Source organism: Saccopteryx bilineata, chromosome 1 (genome assembly GCF_036850765.1).
Source record: "Saccopteryx bilineata isolate mSacBil1 chromosome 1, mSacBil1_pri_phased_curated, whole genome shotgun sequence".
NCBI lineage: Eukaryota > Metazoa > Chordata > Mammalia > Chiroptera > Emballonuridae > Saccopteryx > Saccopteryx bilineata.
The window spans coordinates 213,323,078-213,345,235 of NC_089490.1; the positions used below are offsets into that span (position 1 = coordinate 213,323,078).

Genomic DNA, 22,158 nt, shown 5'->3' on the forward strand with positions numbered 1-22,158 from the left:
AGTGGTGGCACAGTGGCTAGAGCATCAACCTGGAATGCTGAGAACCTAGGTTCGAAACCCCTAGGTTGCTGGCTTAAGTGCAGGCCCCTCAGCTTGAGTGCAGGGTTGCTGTAGAATCATTGACATGATACTATGGCTGCCTTAATAAAAAATAATATTGAATATAAGCTGTAATTTAAAATATTTTTAAAAATTCAAAGAAAACAAAAATTTGCACTATATCACCATCTACTGGAAAGCAAAAGAAAACCATTTAATCAAACTGCTGAATTATTAAAATCATAATGGTGTCTAAATAATAAAAGTGTTCACTATTTGAAATGCACCAGTAGAGGTACAACCCATTAAGTACTATGAACCACCAAAGTAGCATGGTAACACAGAAAGAAAATGATGATTCTCTAGAAACCAAACTCAAAATCATGAAAGACTGTGATCTAAAGACAGAGAATTTAAAATGGCAGTCATGAAGAACTTCAGTGAGATACAAGGATACTCCAAAAGGCAGTCCAATGCACTCAGATGTAAAATTAATGAACAGAAGAATTAGTTTATCAGTGAGATTTAAACTATAAAAAAGACCCAAACAGAAATGCTAGAGCTGAAGAAATCAATAAATGAGATGAGGAATTCATAAAAAAGCATTGGAAATAAAGCTGACCCCATGGAAGAGAAAATTAATGAGCTCAAAGATAGAAATTGAGAAATGATTCAAGTAGAAGAATGAGAACCAACATTTTTCTTAAATGAAAAATATTGGCACTAACAAGTTGGCTCAGTGGATCGAGTGTTGACCCGGCAAATGGACGTCCTGGGTGCCATTGCCAGTCAGGGCACACATGAGAAGCAACCATTTGCTCCTCTGCCCCTTCCCCTCTCTTTCTTTCTCTCTTCCTTTCTCAAAGCCAGTGATTCAGTTGATTTGAGCATCAGCCCCAGAGGGGAGTTGCTGGGTGGATCCCGGTCTGGATGCATGCGGGAGTCAGTCTCTTCATCTCCCCTCCTCTCACTTAAAAAAAAATTCTATAAGACATAACTCCATTAAAAAGATAACAAGGATAATGGGTATCCCAGAAGGAAAACAGATGGAGAAGGGAATAGTGAGCCCATTCACAGAAATAACTGATAAGAATTCCCCATTCATAGGGAAGGAACTGCACATTGAAATACAAGTTTAGAAAACAATCATCACAAAACCACCTTCTCCGAGAATGATAAAGAGAGAATTCTCAAGGCAACTGGGGAAAAAGAAGAAAGTAATTTGCAAAGGAAATCCCCCAGATTATCATCATATTTCTCTGCAGAAACACTGCAGGCCTGGAAAGAGTGGAATGATATATTCAAAATACTGAAAAATGGAAACCATGTGCCAAAGAATAATATATCCAGGAAAGCTGCCCTTTGGGTATAAAGTAGAAATAAAGGTTTATCAAACATACAAAAGCTAAGAAAATTTACAACCAAAAGTCCTGAAGCAAAAAGACAAATGTACAGAAAACTTTAAGGTGACAGACAGAAACAGAAAACCGCAACTCTATTTTAGCACAGGATGTTAAACATTTAATTATAACATAGAAGTTAAAAGGGAAAAGCATTAAAAACAACCATAGCTATTTGATAATGAATATACAACATAAAAAGGAATGATTTGTGACAACAAACACATAAAATTAGAGGGGGGCAATACAACTTGTATAGGTCAATGAAGATAAGATGCCATCAGAATAAATGAGACTGTTTTTTCTCAATGAAACATTTAATACAAATCTTGTGGTAACTACAAAACTATAAGCCACTGTTGAGACACAGAACATAAAAAAGAAGAAATGGAGAAAAATACCAAACTAAAGATGCACGCAGAAACACAAAGAAAAAGAAACAATGGAGATACAGAGAAATTAGAAAATGAAAGACAAAATGGCAGTAGTTAAGTCATCATATATTAGTAATCACCCTAAATGTAAATAAGCTGAATTTGGCAATCCAAGGCACAGAGTAGATAGATAGATTAAAAAACAAAGCCCAGCCCTGACTGGTTGGCTGAGTGGTAGAGTATGGGCCCAGAGTATGGATGTCCCAGGTCAATTCCTGGTCAGGGCATGCAGAAGAAGCCACCATCTACTTCTCCACTCCTCCTTTTTCTCTTCTCTCTCCCTCTCCCCTACCTACAGCCATGGCTCACTGCTTCAAGTGAGTTGGCCTCCAGTGCTGAGGCTAGCTCAGTGGAGCCTCTGCCTCAAGCACTAAAAATAGCTCAGTTGCCAAGCAATGGCCCAAGATGAGCAGAGCAGCCCCCCCCATAGGGGACTCACCAGGTGGATCCCATTCAGGGTGCATGAGGGAGTCTGTCTCTGTCTCCCCTTCTCTCACTTAAAAGAACAAAAATAAAACAAGAGCAAAAAAAAAAGGATATGCTGTTTTTGGGAGACCCATCTCAGTTACAAAGACAAACATAGGCTCAATGTGAAGTGGTGGAAGATGATACTCCAAGCAAATGACATCTAAAGAAGAGCAGGTATGGCCTGACCTCTGGTGGCACAGAGGATAAAGCGTCGACCTGGGAACACTGAGGTCACCGGTTCAAAACCCTGCACTTGTCTGGTCAAGGCATATATGAGATTTGATGCTTCTTGCTCCTCCCCCCCCTCTCTCCCCCTCTTTCCCTCCCTCCTCTCTAAAATGAATAAATAAATAAATAAAATTAAAAAAAAGAAGAGCAGGTATGGCCATATTTATATCAGACAATACAGACTTCAAGACAAAAAAAGTAATGAGACAAAGATGAACATTTTATAACAATAAAGGGAACCATCCATCAATAAAACATAATGTTTATATATATATATATATATCCAAATTAGTAGCACCAAAATACATAAGTCATTATTAACAGACCTAAAGGAAGAAATAGACAAAAACAAAGTAACAAGTAAGAAACTTTGACACCCTGCTTACACCAATGTATAGATCATCCAGATAGAAATCAAGAAGGAAACATTGGCCTTAAATGACATATTAGAGTAGATGAATTTAATAGATATTACCAGGACTTTCCATTCCAAAGTGAAAAAATACACATTCTTCTCAAGTACACATGGGACAGTCTCAAGAATAGATCACATATTGGAACATAAAACAAGTTTCAATAAGTTTAAGGAGATTAAAATCATATCAAGCATCTTTTCTGGCTACATTGATATTAAACAGAAATCAACTACAAAAAGAAAGCTGGAAAAATGAAAAAAATGTAAAAATAAACATATTACTGAACAACCAACTATTGAGTCTCTGAGGAAATAAAAGAAAAAAGCCAAACAATATATAAAGACAAATACAAATGAAAATATGGCATACCAAAATCTTTGGTATATAGCAAAAGCAGTACCAAGAGGGAAATTTATAGCAATACAGGCCTACTTCAAAAAACAACAAAAAATCTCAAGTAAACAATTTAACATTATTCCTAAAGGAACTATAAAAAGAAGCTCAGATTCAGTAGAAGGGAATTATAGAAATCAGAGTGGAAATAAATGAAATAGAAAATAAAAAGAAATTTTAAATAATTAATTAAACAAGGAGCTGGTTCTTTGAAAAGATAAAATTGACAATCTTTAACTAGTCTCACTAAGGAAAAAAGGGAGAAGACTCAAATAAAAGTGGAAAGGTTGCAATATATACCACAGAAATACAAAGGATTCAAAAAGGCTATTATGAAAGGCTATTTGCCACCAAATCGAACAACTTAGAAGAAATGGACAAATCCTTAGAATTATACAACCATTCTAGACTGAACCATGAACAGACCCATCACTAGTAAGGATACTAAAACATAATAAAAAATCTCCCCCAAACCGGAAGTCTGGGACCTGATGGCTTCACTGGTAAATTCTACCAAACATTCAAAGAAGATTTAATACCTATCCTTCTCAAACTCTTCCAAAAAATTGAAGAGGATAAAATGCTTCTTAGCTCATTTTATGAGACCAACATTATCCTGACACTAACACTACTAGGCAAGGACAATACATAAAAGAAAATTACAGGCCAGTATCTCTGATGAACATAAATAAAAAATCTTAAACAAAATATTAGCAAATTGAATAAAACAATATATTATGAGGACTGTACACCACAATCATGTGGGATTCGTTTCAGGGATGTAAGAATGGTTCAACATCTTCAAATCAACCAATGTGATACATTACATTAACAAAATAAAGGAAAAATTATATGATCATCTCAATAAATGAAGAAAAAGCATGTGACAAGATACAACATTAATTTGATACAAACTCTCAATAAAATGTATAAAGAAGATAAGTACCTCAACATAATAAAGGCCAAACAGTAAACCAGCAACTAACATCGTAATTTTGAAAAACTGAAAGCTTCTTCTTAGATCAGGGACAAACCAGTGACTGTGTTTTAGCAAAAATGAGCCTCAAGTGCCTGAACGCAGCTGCCAATATTTAGGGTTCATGTTATCTCAATTATGTCTCTTAAAAACGTGAGAACAGAAAGATGACGTCAGAGTGATGGCACGGTAGGAAGCGATACCGATAAATCTCCCCATAAACTCAACAAGATCTTCAACTAGAAACAGAAAAACCTATCCTTGGAGCCTTCAGATGCTTCGCAACACAACCGAAGGTATGGTCAAGCAAAAGATTGGCTAGATATATGATCAAACCCCGGGGGAAATAGGGAGTAAGAAATGCTCCGCCTTCCTCTCTAACCCAAACAGGACAGCTTTCACTGAGAACTGAGAATATAGAAACTAAGGCAGGCATAGGGAGTGAATATATCCAGGCCACAGTACAAACAGCCAAACCAGGCTGTGGCACGGAGATCCAAGCCGAGAAAAAACCTGGGCAATTTAAGCTAACACGTGTGCCAAACCCAGACAAAGAAAGACAAGTGGGGCAGCCATTTTCCGCATCTCCTGGTCGGCGCGCGTGGATAGTGGGCGAGAGATTCCTACAAACACTTCAGGGGTGGGCGCCGCCCATGCTAACCCACAGAGAGGCAGAGTCAGAGGCCTCTGTGTGGGCAAAAAGTGGAATCTCCAAGGAGCCCCAGCGCCCTGAGGGGACCGGGCACGGGGAGGGAGCTGGAGCCAATTCCAATGCTGGAACTTTTCTGTGTGGGTGGAGGGCTTTCTCGGAGTGAGAGGCTGCTGGCCTGATATCCTGGTCAGCGCACACGGAGAGTGGGCAGGAGATTCCTCCAAACTCTTCAGGGGTGGGCGCTCGTGTTTTCCCACAGAGGGGCAGAGTCAGGGGCCTGTGTGTGGGCTGAAAGTGGAATCTCCTGGCCGCCCCAGCGCTCTGGGATAGCCACGCACGGGGACAGAGCGAAAGCCAATTCCAACGCTGGAACTTTTCCATGCGGGCAGAGGGCTTTCTCGGAGTGAGAGATGACTGGCCTGATATCCAGGTCGGCGCCCACAGAGAGTGGGCAAGAGATTCCTCTGAACTCCTCAGGGGTGAGCGCCCGTGTTTTCCCACAGAGGAGCAGAGTCAGAGGCCTGTGAGCGGGCCAGGAGCGGAATCTCCGAGCCGCACCAGCACCCTGGTGAGAGCCACAGGGAGAGAGCGAGAGCCAATTCCAATGTTGGAACTTTTCCGTGCGGGCAGAGGTTTCACAAAGTGTGACGTGGCTGGTCTGACATCCTGGTCGGCGCGCACGGAGAGTGGGCAAGAGGTTCCTCCAAACGCCTCAGGAGTGGGCACCCGTGTTATCCCACAGAGGGGCAGAGCCAGAGGTCTTTGAGTGGGCGGAAGCCCCGCCTGATTATGCTAGCAGCTCTGACTGACTGAGCCTTTCTCAGAGCCCTGTGTTGAGTGGGAATAGAGTGGGGAGTTGCCAGCTCTTTGAGCCTCTTACTATCCAGGCAGAGGCAGCAGCAACCCCATAGCTGGATTATCAGGCTTCTAATTGTGGAAGGAAGGACTAGGAGAGAGGCTCCAGGAACACTCGCACAGTGAGAGACCCTCACACTGTTGGAGCCTATAAATGCTAATGAGCCTCGACTGCCAACGAGACTGAAGCCCAATACATGACATCGCCATAGAGAATTATCAACTGCAAACCTCTACCAGAGCATGCCACAGGGGCAGAACCCGGGGTACAAAGTCACCGACCAGGAAGAGAGACAGAAAAGAAAAAGCAAGACGATAACCTCTCAAAATCAAGAATAATCTGCAGACTTTATAACCTATCCCATTTTATTATATTTGTTCGTCTGTGTCTCTTTTCTTCATTCTTGATTTTTTTTTTTCCTATTCCAATTTGGTCGTTTAATTCTCTCTCAGTCTTACTTTTGCCTCTCTTTGAACTACACTACCCATAAGTGTTACATCTCCCATTATCTTTTCTTTCCTCCTCCTTTCTCTCTATGGGGGTTGCAATCCAAAACCCCTAACTCTCTCTCTCTCCTCCTTTTTCTTTTAGTGGTTCCATCTTTTCTCTCTCTCTCTCTCTCTCTCTCTCTCTCTCTCTTCTCCCTCTATATTAGTCTCTTCCTTTCTTCTTTACGTCTTCTCTCATTCAAACCTCAATAACGAACAAATTATCTTATCTGGGACTCAAACTTAAGTTTGTGGCATTTTGGGGGTTTTTACTTCACCTTTTTAACTCATTAGCAGTGCTCCCATCCCTGGCTCTCCATTTTATCTAGATCTTGTTCCACTAAATAAAATAGTAATTTTTAAATTTTCCACCCCTTTTTTCTGTTTCCCTCTATTTCCTCTCATCATAACTCTTAGTCAGCCAACACCTAAAAGCAAATCATTTTATTCTTGACCAAAATTTTTTCCTTATTTGCTTTTTGTGGGTCTATACCGCCCCAACTTTTATATATATAAAAGTTGCCCTGGCCCATCTCTCCTCTCGGGTGAGGTCTGCTGCCCTGGCCCATCTCTCCTCTCGGGTGAGGTCCGCCCTGGCCCATCTCTCCTCTCGGGTGAGGTCCGCCCTGGCCCATCTCTCCTCTCGGGTGAGGTCCGCCCTGGCCCATCTTTTTCTGATTTTTTTTTTTATTCTTTTTCTGTTTTTCTTTTTCCTTTACCCCTTTATTACTTCTCCCCAATTCAGGCTCTCCACTACAGGTATTGTTTGTTCTATTTAGTACAATATAATTCACAGTTTACCACAAGATTTTCTCAAGAAAGAGGGGAGAGGAGAGGAGAGGAAAAAAGGAGGAGAAGGAATAATTCCCTTTTTTCTCAAATTTTTATCTTATTTTATTTTTCTTTATTTAATGATTAATTTTTAAAAAAACCTCAATTTTTTATTTTTATTTTTTTAACTTTTTATTCCTTATTAAATCTCATTAATACTATAAACAAAGCCACCCTCACACGCAATTAAAGAAGGGAAAATCGAATATCATGGATACAAAAGAAAGAGAGGTAACACAGAGAGATGAGGAAAAATCTATGGAGAAAAAATTTAAGATATTGGAAACCTTGGAGTTAAACAAAAGAGAATTTAAAATAGAAATCCTAAAAATACTCAGAGATATATACAAGAAAACACAGAAAGGCAATTTAGGGAGCTCAGAAAACAACTCGATGAACACAAAGAGTATATCTCCAAGGAAATTGAAACTATAAAAACAAATCAAACAGAAATGAAAAACTCAATTCACGGGCTGAAAAATGAGGTAACAAGCTTAGCTAATAGAACAGGCCAGATAGAAGGTAGAATTAGTGAAATAGAAGACAAGCAACTTGAGGCACAACACAGAGAAGAAGAAAGAGACTCAAAAATTTAAAAAAATAAGATAACCCTACAGGAATTATCTGACTCCATCAGAAAGAATAACATAAGAATAATAGGTATATCAGAGGGAGAAGAGAGAGAAAATAGAGTGGAGAACATACTCAAACAAATAATGGATGAGAACTTCCCAAGCCTGTGGAAAGAACTAAAACTTCAAATTCAAGAAGCAAACAGAACTCCAAGTTTTCTTAACCCCAACAAACCTACTTCAAGGCACATCATAATGAAATTGGCACAAACCAACTGCAAAGAAAAAATTCTCAAGGCAGCCAGGGAAAAGAAGAATACAACATATAAAGGAAGGCCCATTAGATTGTCGTCCGATTTCTCAACAGAAACTCTACAAGCTAGAAGAGAGTGGACCCCAATATTTAAAGTCTTGAAAGAGAGGAACTTTCAGCCATGAATACTATACCCATCAAAGCTATCCTTCAAATATGAAGGAGAAATAAAAACATGCACAGATACAGAAAAGATGAGGGAATTTATCACCAGAAAACCCCCACTCCAGGAAATACTAAAGGGGGTTCTCCAATCAGATAAAAAGAATAAAAAAACCCCCAACAAAGCCATAAGTAAAAGCTCCAAGAAGAACACACAAAAAAACCCAACTTTAAACTGTGACAACAAAAAGAAAAGGGGGAGAGGATGGAGATTAACAGTAGCAAAGGGCGATGGAGTGCAAAAGTACTCACAAAATAGTGCACTACAATGAACAGGGTAGGAACCTTTTTCATTACTTAATGGTAACCACCATTGAAAAAACCACCACAGAAGCACATTATTTAAAAAAGATAGCAACAGAGGAAAGATGTATGGAACACAACCAAATAAAAACAAAAGATAGAAAAACGAAGGAGAAGGATCAAACAAGACACAAAACTAACAGAAAGCAATCTATAAAATGGCAATAAGGAACTCATAAGTGTCAATAATTACACTAAATGTAAACGGATTAAACTCACCAATAAAAAAGCACAGAGTAGCAGAATGGATCAAAAAAGAAAATCCAACTGTATGCTGCCTACAAGAAACTCATTTAAGTAACAAGAATAAAAATAAATTCAAAGTGAAAGCCTGGAAAACAATACTCCAAGCAAATAACATCCAAAAAAAAGCAGGCGTAGCAATACTCATATCTGATAATGCTGATTACAAGACAACAGAAGTACTCAGAGACAAAAATGGCCATTTCATAATGGCTAAGGGGACACTGAATCAAGAAGACATAACAATTCTTAATATATATGCACCAAACCAAGGAGCACCAAAATATATAAGACAGCTACTTATTGACCTTAATACAAAAACTGACAAAAATATAATCATACTTGGAGACCTCAATACACCGCTGACGGCTCTAGATCAGTCATCCAAACAGAGAATCAACAAAGATATAGCGGCCTTAAACAAAACACTAGAGCACCTAGATATGATAGACATCTACAGGACATTTCATCCCAAAGTGACTGAGTATACATTTTTCTCCAGTGTACATGGATCATTCTCAAGAATTGACCATATGTTGGGCCACAAACACAACATCAGCAAATTCAGAAAAATTGAAGTTGTTCCAAGCATATTTTCTGATCATGAAGCCATGAAACTAGAATTCAACTGCAAAAAAGAGGAAAAAAAATCCCACAAAAATGTGGAAACTAAACAACATACTTTTAAAGAATGAATGGGTCAAGGAAGAAATAAGTGCAGAGATCAAAAGATATATACAGAGAAATGAAAATGACAATACGACATATCAGAATCTATGGGGTGCAGCAAAAGCAGTGATTAGAGGGAAGTTCATATCCCTTCAGGCATATATAAACAAACAAGAGAGAGCCCAAGTGAACCACTTAACTTCACATCTTAAGGAACTAGAAAAAGAAGAAAAAAGACAACCCAAAACCAGCCGAAGAAAGGAAATAATAAAAATCAGAGCAGAAATAAATGAAATAGAGAACAGAAAAACTATAGAAAAAATTAATAGAACAATGAGCTGGTTCTTTGAAAAGATCAACAAAATTGACAAACCCTTGGCAAGACTTACCAAGGTAAAAAGAGAAAGAACTCATATAAACAAAATCCAAAATGAAAGAGGAGAAATCACCACGGACATTGGAAATATACAAAGAATTATTGTAGAATACTATGAAAAACTTTATGCCACTAAATTCAACAACCTAGAAGAAATGGATAAATTCCTAGAACAATATAACCTTCCTAGACTGAGTCAAGAAGAAGCAGATAGCCTAAACAGACCTATTAGTAGAGAAGAAATAGAAAAAGCCATTAAAAACCTCCCCAAAAATAAAAGTCCAGGCCCAGACGGCTATACCAGTGAATTTTATCAAACCTTCAAAGAAGACTTGGTTCCTATTCTACTGAAAGTATTCCAAAAAATTGAAGAAGAAGCAATACTTCCAAACACATTTTATGAGGCAAACATAACCCTTATACCAAAACCAGGCAAGGATGGCACAAAAAAAGAAAACTATAGACCAATATCTCTAATGAATACAGATGCTAAAATACTAAACAAAATACTAGCAAATCGAATACAACAACATATTAAAAAGATAATACATCATGATCAAGTGGGATTCATCCCAGAATCTCAAGGATGGTTCAACATACGTAAAACGGCTAACATAATACACTATATCAACAAAACAAAGAATAAGAACCACATGATATTATCAATAGATGCAGAAAGGGCTTTTGATAAAATACAACACAATTTTATGTTTAAGACTTCAAAAAAATGGGTATAGAAGGAAAATATCTCAACATGATAAAGGCCATATATGATAAACCATCAGCTAACATCATACTAAATGGCACAAAACTGAAGGCTTTCCCCCTTAAATCAGGAACAAGACAGGGTTGTCCACTCTCTCCACTCTTATTTAATGTGGTACTAGAGGTTTTAGCCACAGCAATCAGACAAGACAAAGAAATAAAAGGCATCCCTATTGGAAAAGAAGAAGTAAAAGTATCACTTTTTGCAGATGATATGATCCTATACATTGAAAACCCCAAAGAATCCACAAAAAGACTACTAGAAACAATAAGCCAATACAGTAAGGTCGCAGGATCGCAGGATACAAAATTAACATACAGAAGTCAATAGCCTTTCTATATGCCAACAATGAAACATTTGAGAATGAACTCAAAAGAATAATCCCCTTCACGATTGCAACAAAAAAAATAAAATACCTAGGAATAAACATAACAAAGAATGTAAAGGACTTATACACTGAAAACTATAAACCATTGTTAAGGGAAATCGAAAAAGATATTATGAGATGGAAGAATATTCCTTGTTCTTGGTTAGGTAGAATAAATATAATCAAGATGGCCATATTAACCAAAGCAATATACAAATTTAATGCAATTCCCATCAAAATTCCAATGACATTTTTTAAAGAAATGGAGCAAAAAGTAATCAGATTTATATGGAACTATAAAAAGCCCCGAATAGCCAAAGCAATGCTTAAGAAAAGGAATGAAGCTGGGGGCATTACAATACCTGACTTCAAACTCTATTATAGGGTTGCAACAATCAAAACAGCATGGTATTAGCAGAAAAATAGACACTCAGACCAATGGAACAGAATAGAAAGCCCAGAAATAAAACCACATATATATAGTCAAATAATTTTTGATAAAAGGCCAACACATAATGGAGAAAAGAAAGCCTCTTCAACAAATGGTGTTGGGAAAACTAGAAAGCCACATGCAAAAGAATGAAGCTGGACTACAGTTTGTCCCCCTGTACTAAAATTAACTCAAAATGGATCAAAGATCTAAACATAAGACCTGAAACAATAAAGTACATAGAAGAAGACATAGGTACTAAACTCATGGATCTGGGCTTTAAAGAGCATTTTATGAATTTGACTGCACAGGCAAGAGAAGTGAAAGCAAAAATTAATAAATGGGACTACATCAGATTAAGAAGTTTTTGCTCAGCAAGAGAAACTGATAACAAGATAAACAGACAGCCAACTAATTGGGAAATGATATTTTTAAACACCTGCTCAGATAAGGGCCTAATATCCAAAATATACAAAGAACTCATAAAACTCAACAACAAACAAACAAACAATCCAATAAAAAATGGGAAGAGGATATGAACAGATACTTCTCTCAGAAAGAAATACAAATGGCCAACAGATATATGAAAAGATGCTCATCTTCTTTAGTTATTAGAGAAATGCAAATCAAAACTGCAATGAGATACCACCTCACATCTGTTAGATTAGCTATTATTAACAAGACAGGTAATAGCAAATGTTGGAGAGGTTGTTGAGAAAAAGGAACCCTCATACACTGTTGGTGGGAATGTAAAGTAGTATAACCATTATGGAAGAAAGTATGGTGGGTCCTCAAAAAATTGAAAATAGAACTACCTTATGATCCAGCAGTCCCTCTACTGAGTATGTACCCCATAAACTCAGAAACATTGCTACGTAAAGACACATGCAGCCCCATGTTCATTGCAGCATTGTTCACAGTGGCCAGGACATGGAAACAACCAAAAAGCCCATCAATAGATGACTGGATAAAGAAGATGTGGCACATATACACTATGGAATACTACTCAGCCATAAGAAATGATGACATCGGATCCTTTATAGCAAAATGGTGGGATCTTGACAACATTATACAGAGTGAAATAAGTAAATCAGAAAAAACCAGGAACTGCATTATTCCATACTTAGATGGGACATAAAAGTGAGACCAAGAGACATTGATAAGAGTGTGGTGGTTACGGGGGGAGGGGGGGAGAGGGAGAAGGAAAGGGGGAGGGGGAGGGGCACAAAGAGAACTAGATAGAAGGTGACAGAGGACAATCTGACTTTGGGTGATGAGTATGCAACATAATTGAACGACAAGATAACCTTGACATGTTATCTTTGAATATATGTACCTTGATTTACTGATGTCACCCCATTAAAAATAAAAAAAACAAACAAAAGGAAACCACGAGAGAACATTTGCCAATTGAAAAAAAAGAAAACAGTTTGTAGAAGTTATAAAATGTACTCATAGGCCCTGGCCGGTTGGCTCAGCGGTAGAGCGTCGGCCTGGCGTGCGGGGGACCCAGGTTCGATTCCCGGCCAGGGCACATAGGAGAAGCGCCCATTTGCTTCTCCACCCCTCACCCCCCCTCCTTCTTCTCTGTCTCTCTCTTCCCCATCCCGCAGCCAAGGCTCCATTGGAGCAAAGATGGCCTGGGCGCTGAGGATGGCTCCTTGGCTTCTGCCCCAGGCGCTAGAGTGGCTCTGGTGGTGGCAGAGTGACGCCCCGGAGGGGCAGAGCATCGCCCCCTGGTGGACAGAGCTTCGCCCCTGGTGGGCGTGCCGGGTGGATCCCGGTCGGGCGCATGCGGGAGTCTGTCTGACTGTCTCTCCCCGTTTCCAGCTTCAGAAAAAAAAAATGTACTCATAAATCTTCAATCTAAAGAATGCTGTTTACTTTTGATTGTCACTAAAAATTAAGGTTTTTAAGAATTAAGAAATCTAAGTCCGAAAGAAACTGTATGACTTTAGTAATAACAAGTATAAGGTATAAAAAATATTTCTAAGGGGCAAGAATCAAAAATACATTATTCTGCCTGACCTGTGGTGGCACAGTGATAAAGCGTGGACCTGGAAATGCTGAGGTCGCTGGTTCGAAACCCTGGGTTTGCCTGGTCAAGGCACATATGGGAGTTGATGCTTCCAGCTCCTCCCTACCTTCTCTCTCTCTCTCTCCTCTCTCCCCCTCTCTGTCTCTCTCTCTCCCTTACTCTCTGCTCTCTAAAATGAATAATAAAAAAAATTTTAAAAATACATTATTCTAACTGTAGTCATTTCTGAATGAGTTAAAAATAAGGCGAACTAAAAGAGACAAGGAAACTTGCAGAAGGTTTGTGTAAGTCACAGAAGGTTCATGCAGAGAAAAGAAGAAAAAGAGAAAGAATCGAGGAAGTAAAAAAAGGTGAGAATGGAATATAAAAGAAAGGAACATACAGATCACAGGGAGGAAGGACATTGGAAGGGTTGTCTTAAAAGGGGAGCAGAAACAGAAACAGAGAAACAAGAGGGAAGGAGAGGCACACAGATAGGTGGTGGAGCTGAGTGGTGATTTTGAAGGCAAATGAAGAAGCCCAGGAGCTCTCTTTGACTTTTTAAAATCAATAGTCCTGTCCCCACAAAAGCCCCAGGGACAAATGACAGTGGGGACCAAATTGATTAAATTCTTAGTAAAAAATCTAAAAAGTCCTGATATACTTTCATTTGTAATTCTGATTATTGTTTTAAAATATTGATACAAAAAAAAGTAAATTCTTTTGTCAACTGCATTATAATCCAATCTATAACCATGGTATTTTTAATGATTTTGTCATCTAGAGACAGTTACTGTTTTACTCTGATGCATTTGCAAATATACATTACAAAAAAAAAATCCATAGAGAGAACTCTTACTTGATCTAATTACAGATTTCTAAAAATAAATGTTCAGATCATACCTTTAAACTGGACAAATATTTTAGAAGTGGAAGGAATAAATGAATAGATGCTTCACATGGTGCCCCAGGTCCCAGGACTGGTCGGCTCATTATCAGTCCTCAGCTGTCTGTATTGAGAAGGTAAACAGAGACAAAAGGGGCAGGGCAGGCTGAATGCATTCCTCCAGACCCCCCCCCCCCCCCGGGCATCTCCATCTTTAAGGGAGAGGACACTAAAGCAAAAAAATGCCTCATTTTCTTCTATAGTGTCACCTGGCCTTAATACAAACTCGAGGACAGGGAAGTTTGGATTATGAGTGGATCACTGAATTATAACGCTATTCTTCAATTAGATTTGTTTTGCAAAAATAAAAGCAAATGGAGTGAACTACCTTACATTCAGATATTCACAGATGGCCCTTTTTACCAAGATGGGGATTTAAGGGAGTCTTGTAGGATGTGTTGCCCCAATGGCAGATGAATTAGAGGACACTTTCCTCACCATCTTGGCACGATATGGGCCCTTGTCCCTAGTGGATCCAACCTCCCCCCCCCAGAAGTGGAACAGTCTGCTTCCCAGCTCACTCAGTTGCCATTTCCCAAATACATCCACCTCCACAAAACCCCTCCCCCGCTGTAGAACTGTCACTACACGGAGAAGAACTCAGTATCACCCAAACCCTAACATGTTACCTCTCAGGGAAGTAGCAAAGGGGGAGCCTGGTAGAGGAATTATTTGAGTGCATGTTCCCTCCTCTATGTCTGACCTGGCCCTCTGCAAAGAAAAACTTCATAAGTTTTCTGAAGACCCTAACAAATTCACAAAAGGGTTTCATCAGGTAACACTGACTTATGACCTAACTTGGAGTGATTACCCCCTTGCCAGCCCGAGACCAGTATCAGTTTGGTAACAGCTCCCCCCATACCCTTCTGGCCCCTGTCCACCACTGGTAATACTCCACAGTAAGATTTGATTTGGAGAGGGCGATGAGACTGCCCTTCTGTGTGAATTGGGAGACTGGCCAGTGAGAAAGGGAGTTTCTGGGTAGCAGGTAGTGGATATGTAGGAAACAATACAGATGGAAGTTGAGAACTCAGAAATTGGCTCTCGAAAACCTATCACTGCATAGCCATTAGGGAGAGTTTAGGTACCCCTAGTGTATGCATAATTCCATAGAAGATAGAAGTCTTATTGGCATATTAATATATAATTGGCATAAGATTAATATGTAATCTTATTGGCATATTATCAAGATTGCTTAATTTGCTACAATGCTTACATTAGGATACACACCATGCCTCAGCTGCCAGCCATACTCAAGTCTTTGATTTAGCTGTTATTCTTTCTGCCTGAAATGCTGATAAAGATTTCACAGTTGAAAAACAGAGACACTTAAATAACTACGGGAATATGGTAATGCTGAACAGAGCTGTGTCTGGAGCTGGAGACATAGCAGTACTTGCCTCTGCCCTAGGGAAATACTGAAGAAGGTTTTCAGAGAAAGCAATATTTGAATTAATGAATGCGAGGGAGTTGATCAAGTTGATGAAGGTCAGGATATCTCAAGGCCAAGGATATAACCATGGAAGTGAAAGGGGGTATGTAAGTGTTAACTCTCCGCATCTGTTTGAGTCAGGTGTTCTTTGTGATATAACCTGAAAATTATGCATTTTTTATGACAGTTATCAACAAATACTTGTCATGTACGTACAACATACCAGGTACTGTACTAGGCAATAAAAAAAAAGTTGAATAAATAAATATGACACAATGAGACAAATTCTATAAAAGAAGAACATCTTTGGGGCCAAAGTCCTGGATTCAATTTCCATTTCTACACATAATTACCACAACTCTGGGAAAATTAATTAACACCTCTGAACCTCAATTATCTCACCAATAAAATAGAAATAATTGTACCAAATGCTGTCTTTGTATATTAGAGAATACGAATGTATTTAGTAAAACAGTACTATATAAGGTATTAGTATTACTGAATAGTTGAGCATAGTGGAAGACATTTGGCAAAAGGTACAGGAATGGGTAGTGTTCCAGAGCTGAAACGTATGAGTGTGGTAATAGTACACACAAATGGTCCAGAATGAAGTCATTTCCCCCCATTGGTCAGTAGGTGTCCACATTGAATAGAAAATGGTCTAACTCTCAGTAAGCAAGTTGACACCAAACAGATTAGATTCTTAGAACAGGTTAGAGTCTAGACCATCTACCAGATCAGTTCATTACTATATGGTAGATTTAAAAAATTGGTATGACAATGTCCATGCCTTCAAGAGCTCACATTCCAGAGAAGGAAGTTACTCTAGACTGGACAGTAGGAGGAAGAATATCCAATTCAGAAAAAGACTTCCTCTGGAAAGCAGGTACCACCTGAGTCTTGAATATTAAGCACATTTTAACCTGGCAAATTAGGAGGGTTGGAGGTGGGGGGAGGGACAGCCCATTCTATTCCAGGAAAAGGGGACAGCTTATAACACATGGAGACCTGACAGAGCTTGTACCATTTGGATTCCTGAAAATAATTCAAAATAGTAGAAGCAGACAGTTCTAGTAAGAGAGGAGTAAAAGACTAGGAACTCTCCCAGGAAGACCCTTACATGCCAAGCAAGGACTTTGAAATGTATCACAGGGCTCTTGAGAAACCATCAAATGTTATTATTGTCTTATGTTTCTGTATACTTCTAGAACATTTTGTTTTCTTTTGGTTTTATTTTTGCAGATTTCCTTATGAAAATTTCCCTCTGGCTGCTCAAGTGAGTTAGCTGAGATTTATGGAGAAGATTGAGGGCTTTTAAATCTTATGAAAATAATTCAACACATGAATAAATAAAGGGATAGGCGCATGACCCCATACTTGCAATGACAATTCTAGTTCCTAAGTGTTCTTATCTGGATTACTAACCTGACACCAACTGAAGAAACTTTGAGATAGTCCAGAAGAGTGAAATAAAAAGATGAGGGACTCTCAGAAGTACCAAATTCGATCTTAATGGTCATTTATAATTTATAAAATGTTCAGAGAAGCTCCGCGTTTAGGTTTTAGTGTGGGTGGTAACACACAGGTCCCATTTCCAGTCACTTCTATTTGCATGCTACTGACTCAGCCAGAGAACCAGAGCCAATTTTCTCTTTGGAATGAGAAAACACACTCAGCTGTAATTGTATGTGTGTGTGTAAGTAACCAGTCAACTAAAAATGTGATATGAGATACCCCAGGATCATTACAGGAGAATGAGGCAAGAAGAAATTTGTCAGAATGTATTAAGGGAAAATGTAATTGCTATATTCCAGGCAGTGCAGCACTGGGACAAATGATTTAAGTTTAAAGTACCCAATGTGTGAGGTAGTAATACGCAAAACCCATCTTGGTGATAAGTGTGGGACGGTTTGATAGGCACAAAAGTGTGGACAGTCTTAGTCTTCCGGAGCAGAAAATGTCAAATGAGGGAGAGTAAAGAAAAACTGGAGGTGAGGAAGTGTTACTAAGGAGGAGCACTGTGCCTAAGGCCACAAAGCAAAGACCGTGGGTGTTAGACCATTCACAGTCAACTGTTTCCAGCTCCTCTCCCACACTGTCAAATTGGGTCCCTATGGATTTGACCTCTCCCCCAGTCCGAGTTCAATTTAAACCCCTCTAGATCCAAGCAGCAAGTCTCTCTCCCTGGGTAGGAACAGTGATTCCAAATGCCAGCTCCTGAAATAGCTACAGATGAGTGTGTGGGCCATTGTTTAAGCTGCCCAGTCCAAGCTCTGCCCTTGAAGGTGCTGCATTAAGGGACATAGGAATCTGTATGGTCAGGAGACTCCCCACAATGCTCACTAACTTTAGGAACAGAGGTCTACATAAAAATCACAGCTTTAATATCATCTGTCCATGGCTATTGCTCACACCCCAGGCTTCCTCCCCAGCCTCAGTCACTGATGGAGAAGCGCAAGAAGCCATGACAGATGTCTGATTCCTTCCATTTCAATCCTGCACCAAGAGCTGCCATGCAGTGCTTTTTTGTGTCATCTGCACCCATGTTAGTCTGTGTGGAAAGGTGGCCCTCTCGTTCCAATGACAGACCGGCAGCTTGTCCATTTCAGCTTCAGCTGCAAAGTCTTCCCATCATGACCTCCATCCTTCACTGCAGAACAGTGGCATCTGGGTTTCGGTCCAGCCAGTAGCCCAAGATTGGAAGTGTATTTGCAGACCTTAATGTTCTGTGGAATGATTCTCTTCATTGAGATTTATATATATATAATGTATGTATGTATATATAAGATTTCAGTGGTTTAAGGTTTTCTTCCTCATATTATTTTGTATACCTGCCTTTCATCCATTTATTATTATTATTAGGCATCTTTCATCCTATTTAAGAATCCTACATATTTAAGAAATAGAAAATAGAGACATGGCTCAGCAGAGAGATCAGTTTATATATATATATATTTCCCCCATCCCCCCGGATATAACTGAGGATCACTCCAGGCAGGGAAATAGGACCTTCCCCTAACACGGCTCTTAGATAAGCCACTATGGAATTTACCAAAACCTTGCTCCATTTGAGTTGAGTTGACCAATCTGGCCTTAGCCCAGGAGCCCCAGAGCACTCCAGCCATAGACTCTAATAAAGGCCTGTGCTCGGGTCCTGCCTCTCCCTGTGTGACGCCCCCCAAGGCATGCCATGTATTTCCTCTAGGATCCCTAAGCAATCTTTATTTCAGTTTCTCTTGTAATCTGTTGTTGAACTGAGACTCCCCATCAGGCACCCTGCACTTCACTTAACAAATATAATTTTAACCAAGTCCTAACAGGGTGTTAGGGAAAAAGTTGCCGCTGCTTGGAGGTGGGAAATCAGGGTGCTTGGGGGCTGCCAGGGTTACGGGAAAGTAAGAAAGTAGAGAAAACGTGCAGAGATGTTGAAGATATGGGGAAGCTTACTGTTCACGAGGGGAAGTTCTGAGCACACATGGTTGTGGCCCAGGTGGTCTCGATCAAGAAATACACTGAGCCGTAAGAGATGTGAGTCCAGCCATGGCTGACTAGAGAGACTTTCCCTTTTGGCCAAGACTGACCTCAACAGGAATGTGAGGTACAATGGGATTTGCTGATCACCTTTATTTCGGGGCAGGGGTGGGGGGAGTAGGTAGAGTGTTTCTAAGGTCTGGGTCCTGAATGATTTACTTGGTGGTATGTTGATTTCAGGAACAAGTGTTCTCTTAGATTACATTAAATTTTTCATTGTTCTAAAAGTGTTGTGAAGAGGGACCTAGTCACCAAGGACACTGGATCCTGGTTCCATATCTTCCATTTTTTCTTATGTGACCTTGAACCAGTTAATCAATCTCCTGGTGATTCAATTTCTTTAACTATAAAATAGGGTTAACCATAGTAATGACCTCACAGAGTTGTGATGAAGATTAAGAGTTCCTTAATATGTATACATATAAAGCACTGCCTGACATACAGTGGCACACTGAATAAGTGTTAGCCATAGACATTATAATCCACTAGCTATACATATATTTACATGCATCATTGGTTACTTCCTTTGGATAAATTCTTAGCAATATAATTAGGTGAGAAATGCGTACACATTTTTAATGCTTTCAATGCAACTTGTTCAAAGACCCATCGGAAAAGAAAATAAGTCCCCACTAGCATATCACCAGATACTTATTATTCCCCTTATGTCACAAAGTGTGACAACCAATCACCACCCAGCAACCACTTACAATTGCCCTGTTTACTCACTGACCCAGAATGCAGGAGTGGTGCCCAGTAATCTGTATTTTAGACATTCCTATTTGATTCAACGATCAATCAATTGCTAAAACCCTAGTTTACTCAACCTCTTGGCAATATCAACACTTTAGGCCAGCTACTTTTTGAAATTCCCTTTAACTTCTAAAACCTCTCTCCTAGCCCCTCTCCTATTTCTATGCCAGCGCCCCCCTTTTAAAGAAAAACGTTATCTTATATAACTTGATGTCCACAGTGCAGTGGCTTCAGCCATGGTGTCCAATGAAAACGTAACGTGAGCCGCGTAAGCTAGGGACCTAGGTAAATATAGGGCGCTGCCCCCCCCCCCATCATTGGCTCAGCTGTTCTCTATTCAACCTCTAAGTCTCAGGAAAACTGGTAATCAAGGTAGCAGACTCTGACTCACATCCTTAAGGCTTATGAAGCCCAGGAAGAAAAATAATGCATACCTAGGAATCCTAGAAAATAAAACTTCCTAGTCCATGACTAATCCAGAGTTACATCAAACCGGTTAGGGCACCTTGTTCCTGCTCCCAGTAGGTCCATATCTACCAGCTCTCACCCAATAGTCAGCTCATTTTTCTTCCTAAGAGCACACATACCCAGCCACTGAGTCATGCCGACTTAATTACACATATTTTAATTTATAGCATGATTTTTTTTATTTGTTGAAAAATAAATGTACTCTAAAATTCTAGAAGTTACCACTTTTAAAATAGCGATTTACGTGATATGCATTCTTTTATGTAACAAGGCAAAGCAGAACAGATATGTTTCAACTCTAATTAGTGGATCCGAAGGCTTAGTAGGAGGGCCCAGGCAAGGCACTTAATTCCTGGAAGTCTTATCTGGAAAATAGAAATACCCGTCCTTTCTTACCTTACATAGTTGTCTTGAAGGTCACATGAGAAAATGTAGTTGTTAGGAGAAAAGGCAGTGTTTCTACAAATGCTGTAGCAGAACAGCTGTCATAATACTCGTGTTGGCATAAAATTCTTTCAGTAGAATCACTTGGCTTCTCTGTTCAAGCCTTTCAGAAGGCTGGAGGTATTATGCCCCCTGCTGTTGAAATTTGAGTACATCCAGTTGCTGGTTAAAAAGGTAAGAGGGATACTACAATAGAAACAATGCCTTATTATAATAAAGATAAAAATACTAAAGTAAAAAAAAGTCAAATCTTTCAATGCAATAAGAGCATTACTGCTGTTTGTCCTGCCAAGAGGAAGGTAAATGAAAGTAATCCGAATCAGATTTCCTGGACTTGAAATTTGCTTCTGGGCTTCTCTCCTTTTGGTGCCCTTACATTTCCTGGTCCCTGAGTTCTCTCTGTGTTTGGGCTTCCGGGACCCTTGCATACATTCTCATTTTCTTTCGTTGATGTCAGAAACTTCTTCATTAACTTCTTCAGTAGATCTCATAAAGTATTAAACAATCTACCATTTAATGTTTTTTACTTAGTTTTTCTTTTTCTTTTATTGGCAAGAGAGGCAGAGACAGAGAGGGACAGAGATGAGAAGCATCAACTGGCAGTTGCGGCACTTTACTTGTTCATTGATTGCTTCTTATACATGCCTTGACCAGGGAGCTCCAGCTGAGTCAGTGACCCCTTGCTCAAGCCAGCGACCTTGGGGTTTCAAACCTGGGTACTCAGCATCCCAGGTTGATGCTCTATCCACTGTGCCAACACCTGGTCAGGCCACCACTTAACTTTTATGCTACTTGTTTCCAGTTGTTTCATAAAATGTTTTGGCATCCCTTTAAAGGAATGCCATCATAGATCGGGTTCCTTTTTGCTTCTTTTTTCTTTGGGTGGTAGTTATAACAGGGGACATGAGTTCTCATTAAGGTAAGAGAGATATATGTCCTCCAAGAGAATGGTTCTCAGGTGCTGTATAGAGGAGCTGTCTTACTCGTTTTTCTAGTTGTAACCCAACTGATTGAAAGTTGTTAGAATAGGCCTGACCTGTGGTGGCGCAGTGGATAAAGCATTGACCTGGAAATGCTGAGGTCGCCGGTTTGAAACCCTGGGCTTGCCTGGTCAAGGCACATATGGGAGTTGATGCTTCCAGCTCTCCCCCCCTGTCTCCCTGTCTCTCTTTCCTCTCTCTCCTC

The 22,158-nt window shown here is 39.6% G+C and overlaps 1 protein-coding gene across 1 annotated transcript in view; it reads right to left on the bottom strand.

The window, feature by feature from the left end:
- OPN3 (opsin 3) overlaps positions 1–22,158 on the bottom strand; it is a 49,943-nt gene that overhangs the window by 10,705 nt on the left and 17,080 nt on the right.